The sequence below is a fragment of the Rousettus aegyptiacus genome, unplaced genomic scaffold, assembly GCF_014176215.1.
Source record: "Rousettus aegyptiacus isolate mRouAeg1 unplaced genomic scaffold, mRouAeg1.p scaffold_m13_p_1, whole genome shotgun sequence".
Taxonomy (NCBI): domain Eukaryota; kingdom Metazoa; phylum Chordata; class Mammalia; order Chiroptera; family Pteropodidae; genus Rousettus; species Rousettus aegyptiacus.
This window is the reverse complement of record NW_023416284.1, coordinates 167,398,856-167,408,179: the sequence shown is the minus strand read 5'-3', so window position 1 is coordinate 167,408,179 and position 9,324 is coordinate 167,398,856. Positions and strand designations below refer to the sequence as shown.

The 9,324-nt window shown below is 29.9% G+C and overlaps 1 pseudogene; it reads right to left on the bottom strand.

The window, feature by feature from the left end:
• Positions 1-2,536: 2,536 nt before the first annotated feature.
• LOC118606881 lies at positions 2,537-2,655 on the bottom strand (annotated as a pseudogene).
• Positions 2,656-9,324: the final 6,669 nt, after the last annotated feature.

Here is a 9,324-nt window from a genome sequence, read left to right as displayed (position 1 = left end):
GATTATATGATTTATCTTTCAGTTTCTTTATGTGATATACCTAATTAGTTGATTCACGGATATTAAACCAAACTTGAATCCCAGGACTAAATTGCTTTTAACTATACTTTATGACCCAGCAATTCCACTTCAAGGTATTTTTTCCCAAGAAATCCAAAACACCGATTTGAAAAGGTATATGCTTTCCTATGTTCACTGCAGTTATTTACGGTAACCAAGATATGGTAGCTACTTAAGTGTCCATCATTAGATGATTGGATAAAGAAGATGAGGTACATATATACAATGGAATATTGCTTGACCACAAAAAAAATGAACCATTTACCACAACATAGATGAATCTAGATGGTTTTATGCTAAATGAAATAAGTCAGACAGAGGAAGACAAATACTATATGATTTTACTAATATGTAGAATCTAAAACAAAAAACCCAGAAACACTCATTGATACAAGGAATAAACTGATGGTTGCCAGATGAGGGAAAAAAATGAAGGGATTAAGAAGTACAAATTTCAGTTACAAAATAGTCATGGGGATATAAAGTATAGCATAGAGAATATAGTTAATGATATTAGCATCCATATGCATGGCACTGAGTGGATTCTAGATTTATCTGGGGGATCATTTTGTAAGTTATATAAATCTCTAACCACTATGCAGTATACTTGAAACTAATATAATATTGAATATCGACTATAATTGAAAAAAAAAGCAATATGATCAACACGGTTTTAAGCATGAAAGTGGTGTTAAAATGTTTGCTTTATAAAAAGACCATTTTGAACTAACATTCCTAAAAGATTCCTCTGGGCTAAATAATAGGAATGCTGAAAACAAAACAAACAAAAATTAAGTTTTTAATGCATCTGAGATAATGAGAAAGCAAGAAATCCACAAATAGCAGATATTTTAAAACTTAAAAAATGAAGATACACATTTGTTTTAGCTTCAATGATTTTTGTGAAAAGATTAAGATAAAATTCTTCCTCTTTGCAGACTGCCTGAAATATAGTTTATAACTGATCGATCAGAAGCATAAAATAAGAGACATTTTCATAAAAAGCAAGTCTCAAATGACAGTGGTAAAATAGAAAGTGGACTCCTAACTTTTAGAAGTGAAAACAGGAAAGTTTGCCTTTCTCATCCTTGGCATTGGGTAAAGGGACTAGAATAATGTAATTATATATATCAGCTAGTTTTCACAAGAAATTACACTGTAAATTTGTGGTCAACTTTAGAAATTATAATATGCCACATGTTACAGAATAAACTGGAACACCATCTATATGTCAAAAAAATTTAAAGAGGAGAGTTTAAATTCAAGAAGTTAGTAAAAAAAAAATCACAATTGGTCAACACAAATGCAAATTCTCTCCTGAAGAATTTTACAAAACTTGGGTAATAGATTAAAAGTAAATTATAGCATGTTCTCTTTTTTCCCTAATGTTCTCATTTAGTGCTCTATTATGCTCTTTTATTTTGTATTCTATTAGCTCTTGTGTTTTGCAAATGTGTCTGCCGATTCAGTATTGTAATCTGTGAAGAATAGGTGTGAAATGGAAGGAGGGTTGAAGGCCTGGACTAATGGTCAGTTCTGATGAGGTTAGTGTTGAAGAATTACAGACTTCTGAATCATGCACCAGAAAGGAACACATATAATCTGTCTTTACAATAAAAGCTTTGGATCAGGGATTTTACGTGGGCTCTGATCCAACTTGGCATATTTCTTTGTGTCTCCTGTGGCAACTCAAGATGCAACAATATTTCCAGAAAAATTAAAGACACATTTAAAAATCAGAGTTATTTGACAAATTATTGTACTGATTTTTTATATGGCTTTTAGAATCTAAAAATAAATGTTTGGTTAAAATATTTATCCTGTAAAAAAGGACCAGGTAATTTAGTAGCAGAGAGTATTTTTCATAAAATAAGTCACATAGTTGTTAAAAACCTAATAATGCCAGTGTATAAAATTTTAGTGAGGTAATTGCTAAAACAAGATGCTGAATGAGAATTTGAAAAGCTTCCACTCTCAAGGCATATAAATAGCAATGTATTGATGAAATGCCACAGGATGTTGAAGAGTTTTTGTGTAGTAAACTGAAAAACAGTAGCCTCATTATCCAGGTTGATGAGTCAACAGATTTCACTAATAAATGCCATTCTGTCACATTTATAATATTTGTAAATGATGATGAAATTCACAGTAACATTCCCTGTGCAAAGAATGGCCTGAACAAGCAATGGGCTACATATACTTAATGTTATATCTTCCTATTTTGAACAAAAGTTCTATCCTGAAAGAATTGCATTGTCTTCTGCACTAAGGTGCCCCACCAGTGATTGACTCCTTGAATTTTACTTCTCGTAAAACTATAGTACCAATATTGTCATAAAACAAATCTTTGTTCAAAGATAGCTTCTTCTTTTTTTTTTTTTTTTTAGGCCAGGCAACCCTTGGTTGACCTCACAGATTGCAAAAATCTTGTCAACTTACAATCCCTTACTACTATTATTATTATTTTTATTTTTTACACCTACAGCACCTGGTCTTCCTAGGTGGTCTCCCATCCAAGTACCAACCAGACCCTACCCAAATTAGCTTCTGAGATCAGACGGGATCAGGCTTGTTCAGGGTAGCATGACCATAGACTCAAAGATAGCTTCTGATGTAGAAACAAAACAAAACAAAACTAACTCATGAAAACGAAGTAATAAGATGTCTAGAATGATGCCACATGCACAAAATGATCAATTTTATTACAGCAAGATTAACTCACTCAGGAATCTTTTAAAAACTGTATAAAAACCTGGACGAAGAACATACACACACACTTCCTGCTACACAAGAAAATCCAGTGTTTTGATGGAGGAAGAGTTCCCAACAGGATGTTTGAGCTGAAAGGGAAATTATAGGAGTACTTTCAAGAAAACCATAGGCCAGATTTTGCTGACTACTTTGAAGATGAATAACGGCTGCAGAAACCAGCCTAATTGGCAGACATTTTTTATCACATGATCCAGTTTAACAGGTCCTGGAGATATTTTATTTTACTTCATATGACAAGATTTTTGTATTTAAAATTAGAAAAATTATGTCTTTAAAAAATTATTTGTATTTAAAAAATTGTGTCACACAAGGAAATCTTGAAACATTTGCACTGCTGCTTGGATTTGGAATGAGAAAATATATGAGCGGGTCCCAAAACTTATTGAAAAACATCTGGAGAACTGCAGAACATTGAGCAGTGTTTTTCCACCCTCTCGACTCAAACATTCAACAGAGCGATAGACCCTTTCTCTGTCATGTCTGTTCAGCCTGAAACTTGATTTTAAAAGTATTTTGTGACCTGTAGTCTGATCACACATTGAAGATTAGAGTTATTAATCTACCTCTAGACAAGTTCTGTATTTCTGTGAAAGAAAAATATCCTTCTATCAGAAGAAAGCACCACACATTTTGATGCAGTTTTTTTTTAACTTTTTATACATATATGCACACCTCAGCCCATTTAACAGTCATTGAGTTTAAGGACAGAAATGTCACATTTCAGTTAAAATAAAAGTTATATGCTTATTGCAAATTTAAACCAGTGAAAAAACAAGCACACATCTTATACTTATTAATTTAATTTCATTCTTTATATTTGATTTAAAAATAATTTTTATGTGTAGGTAGAATTATGAAAAAAATCATGCGAACAACACATACATAATCATTTTCTGGTATATTGAATCTGTCATATCGCTTAGAAAATTTTTTTTTCAAATTCTTTTATTAAATTATATCTTTGGCTATAATTTTAAACATATGACTTTGGTTAATTTTAGTCATTTTACTATTCAACCATATCAACCCATTTTATATTATAATAACATCAAATTGAATAATTATTTAAATATTTGCTTTATAAATTATAAAACATTTGAAGAGGAAAGAGATTAATGTCGAGAAAGATACACCAAACTTCAAACTTGCTTTTCTGTTTTCAAGAGAGTTTGATTGAAAAGCCATTTTTAGGTTTAAGAAGGGGAAAGAAAAAAGAAGAAAACTCTTTTACATATCTTAGAGTACATAACCTTATTAGAATTGTAAATAGTAGAAATTTGTGACGAATCTGTTAGGTCAACTTGGAGGATTAAAATATAAATAGTAAGTTAAAATTTTTAAAAAGAAAGAAAAACTGGAGTGTCTGCTATCTACATTATTAACTTATGCTAATCATAGGGCAGAAAAGCCTACATAAACATCATGATAATAAAACAGACCAATAGAAAAAAAAAAGATTACTCGTTATTAAAAAACAATTGACAACTGTTACTAGATTATTATATCCACAATTTATTAATCATGCTAACGTATGATACAGTATAGATATAATAATTTTTACACAAAAAATTTCCTGAGACATGTAAACCTGTTCAAGGTTTTTTCTAAGGTAAAAAGAGATTATAAATGGCTGATAAAGAAGATATAAACGTAAGCAAATTAGTAATTAAGGTAAATAAGAATGAAATAAACTCTTTAAAAATGAAGAAGTCCAAGCTGATATAAACATGATTATATCTATGGATTATATCCATGATATAATCTATGGATGTACTATTTTCAAGAGATAAGCCTAAAATGTAAGGGCATGGCAATTTTAATTTTAAAGTTTAGAAAAATATATGTTACCAAAAATTAAGTAAAATATGCTGTTGAAGTTAAACGATGTTAGATTAAAAGTTACACAAGCAAAACTATGATGACTAAAGATAAAAAAAAAAGTTTACTATTGAATAAAGTTTTGATTCACAAGTGAGTCTAACATTGCTAAACCAGAATGCAGCAAATGATATAATTTTAAAATATTTAAAGCAAAATATGCCAGAAATTCAAGGAAATATGGCCAAATCCACCGTTAGTGGATGCTTTTTAATACACACCCTAGAAATAGATAAAATTGTCAGCAATAATTAGATATAACATAGTAGAGTTTAATGGCATAATTAACAAGACTGAACTAATGGCATTTACCAAGTAGAGAATACATGCAATCTAAGAGCACCAAAAAGCCTATATGAAAACTGGTAATGCAATAATCATATAGCTAACTTCGACAATGCCAAATAATTTTGGCAATATATAGAATATATTGCCTAATCACAATATATGCATATCACAATACTACACATATATATTTATACATAGAATGAGATATATATTAGAAAATAGAATGAGAGTATATATACATTTCCACAATTTGTCTATTTAGAGTTATATTCTCAGGAGAAAAGATGGTATGTTTACCAAAGAAACATACAAGGATGTTCATAGAAGCATAATGCCTAAGAACAAAAAAAAAAAAAAGAAATAACTCAAATGTTCATCAATAAATTGTGCCACCTTGATATGAGATATTGTACAACTAACTACAAGATTAAACTACTGTTACATACAACAACTTGGATGTATCTCGTAGATGAAATAAGCAAATGGTCAGATCCAAAAGATTATATACCAGAATGGGGAGGGGTCTGGGGATGCGATCTACTAAAAGAAGGTATTAGGAAGCCTGTGGGGGACTGTAAATGGTTTATATATTAATTTAACTTCCTTAAATGGACACAAATTTGTAAACATTCATCAAGTTGTACATTTCAAACTTGAGGACTTTAGAATATTCCATAATAAAAATAAACTCATGAACCAAAGAATAAACCATAATAAATACTGGAAAATATTGAGAAGTGAACAAAATAAAAATACTAGATAAAAATGTATAGAATGCAGAAAAGCTCAGAATTAATGAGCTAAGCAACAATATAAAGAATTTAGAATAATTCAAACAAAGTAGGACACTAAAGATAAGAGCAAATGATTTCATAATAGAATGAAAACTATATGATAATGATTAACAAAAACAAAAAGTATCTTCATTCTTTAATTAAAAAATATAATCAAAACTCTAGCAAAATTAATAAATAAAGAACAAGGACAAAAATATTACTAAAGTAAAAAAGCATGTATAAATTTGATGTCGTAGATAGTAAACATATAAAAATAGAATGTTGAAATACATTGCGCCAATCAATTTTGATAGTCAGAACTAATTAAATTTTCTGGAAGAATATAACTTGCCAGAATTTATTCAAGAAAAAATATAAATTAGTTTAATAATTATTTAAATAATTCAATTGTTTATTAAAAATTTCTCTTGAAATAAATCATCACTTTCAGAAAATTTGTAGGTGACTTTTTCCAGTATTTAAGGAATCAATTATAATTTCACACAAATTATTCTGGGAAATAGAAGAGAAGGAACAATTTTTAACTCATTTTATGTGACAAACAATATTGATATTAATATTTGACAAAGAGTAAAGAAAAAATATCAGTCAGTTTTATGAATATAGATACAATATCATAAACATATTAACAAAATAATTCATCAATGCATTAAAAAATAGTGCATTATAATTATCAATTTGCATTCAAGGAATCCAGATTGGTTTAACAATAATGAGAAACCAATAATTAAATTTACTGCATTAAAAATAATTAAAGAGAAAAATAATCATCTCAAATTATTCAGAAAATTGATTTGGCGAAATTCAATTTGTATTATGATTTTTTTAAAGGAACATTTTCTTAAATAACCAAAGATAGAAGAATTTCTTTAAACAGATAAAGTGTATCTGTAAAATACAGCAATCATTATTCTCATAGATTCTTTTTTTCTGCTTTTTTTCTGTCAGATACTGAGAGTGATTTTTTCGATTTCACTATGAGAGTGTATTTGCCTAGTTTTTTCACAGTTCTATCAATTTTACTTTATATGTCATAAAAGAATGTAAATAGGTCTATAAGATTTTAAATCTGAAGAGTTGAATTTTATCATTTTGAAATGTTCCATTTATTGTCTGAAATCTTCAGCTTTATTTTAGATATCATTGCTTGGCATTTACTTATTTAGTTAGTTATTACTTTATGTATAATTCTGTATCCTCACTTTTGAAGAAATCAATATAGAGTTTGGGGTCTGATTTTACTTTGCTCCAGTATTACAATATTTGTCTTTTAATCAGAGTTTCAAAATCCATTTAACTTTAATAATTATTGTATCGGAGTTGAGGTCTAACGTCTTCTGATTTTTTTTTTTATTTCCGTCTATTTGCTTCTTTTTCTCTACTTGATCAGCTTTTTCTGCAATTACCAAGTATTGTTGGTATTATTATAATTATCATCAATATTTCTTCTCTAATAGTGCTCTCTAAATATGTAGTTATACTATTTTATGGTTTATCTTCTGTAGTATAATATGCATCTTCTTATTAAAGCTTAATACAAATATTACTTACTCTCGTACTTACTCTCTTCCTGAAAAATGCAAACATTTGAAGAATCGCTTGACTGCATTAATGCGCCTTCTATGTTTTGTAGTATTATTGGAATGTAATTTATCGCCTCATATATTAGAAACTTCACAAAACATTAAGGAGCAGTCAGTATGCATTTATATTCACACTTCCCATTGCCTCTTATGCTTTTCTTGGTTCCTGTGCTTCCTTACAGGGCCATTTATTTCTTTCAGAGGAAATTCTTTAGTATTTGTGTCAGTCAGGAAACAGGAAATGGAAAGCATATTAATAACTGAAGCAGGTAGATTTTAATATAAATGTCTGTTAGCTACTAAAAATGGATGACAAAATGAGCATTAAATGGTTTTGAAGTAGCAAGTAAAAATAGCAGCTATTACCTCTAGCACTGAGAGACAGAGCGAACACTGATAGAACTAGGAACTTAGATGAGGTTCCCACTAATGCAGAGATTCAGATATTTTTGACAAGAGTGTGGTCACCATAGAACGTGCAGATTATCAGTGATACTTGCTGGAGTTCATAAGTAACTCTACATCGATAGTGAAAATTCTTTCTGCAGGGTTGACCACAGTTGTTCTCCAGAAGTGATCTGCTTGGTGACAGAGAAACATCCTAGATGTTGGTCACAACTCATGCATGTAGACAGCTGAAGTGAGGGTTACCAGGTTTCCCAGATGCTACTGTATTAGCTGTCATGTTGAAAAATAGCACACTAGATATATGAAGGAAAGGGCTTCTGGCTTCTCTAGTTTTACAGTGACTTTCAAGGACCCTCTCTTCAGAAAAACTGGCAAAGGAGAAGTATCTAGGGAGTCCAGTTCTAGTACCACAAAGAAAGAAATGTGAATTATGAGATGAGAGGCATTTTTAATAATGGGTATAGTCGACCCTTTTGACTCTTCAATTAGCAAACGCCCTTCAGATAGTATGAATTTTCATGCGGCAAATAAAATACTCTATGATTCTATCTAATAAAATGTGTTTTCCTTTATATAATTATGAAGTCTTTTCTCTCTCACCAAAATGATGAGATCCACTGTCCCAATAGCCATTAATTAAATTTAGAAACATTTGTATTGAATATTCTGTTATCTGAAGACTAAGTTCTAAAATTAACTACCAATTTTTTATATAAAATAAAAAGTGGGAAAAGGGGAAAATATAATTAATAATTATATGTATAACATGCAAAGAGAAACTATAAAATAACTGTATTCTATATTTCAGTAACTGGAAATGACTATTTTAATATTTATGATTTCTTTATTCTATAACATGTTCCTTATATTTTTGCTCTTGGGAAAAAAGTCTCATCTGGTAAAGATTTTAGTAAGTAGGTGACCCAAACCATTATTCTGAAAGAATCAAATCCTCAAAATTTCTACATTTTTTGTTTACCTTATTATTAATCTTTACTACTACATATAAAAGTAGTTGCAGATACTCCCATCGGTCCTATACATATTCCTTTTTGCCCACTCTGTAAAACTGGAAATCTATTTTACAATTTTGACCAATCAGCTAAACCAGAATACTAACCTCCTTTACGATGTGTTGAGTCAGTGTCATAAGGAACACAAAATGGTGACATGGTAGTTTCATTTTCCAATTCAATGAAACCAATTTGTGTTGTTGAGAACAGAAGTCCTGCATTAGGAAAAAACAAAAACAGACTTCCACACTAGCAGAATTTGAAGCTGTTTAGACAAGAAGCAAACATTCCAAAAATGCGTTATTAGGTGCAAGAGTAAGCAAAGTCCCTTCCACTGCTTGGTTCTTAGACCCATACATTCTGGCAATAATGGAGACAGCAACCATCAATCATTTATGATTCAGTTAAGCATATCTTTCAACTGGCACTTTATTTAGGAATCCATTTCATCTTTTTATTAGACAATCTTTTTTTTTTTTTTTTTTTTTAAGTGATATGCTAAGGCAAGTGAATCCTGTGAGCCTG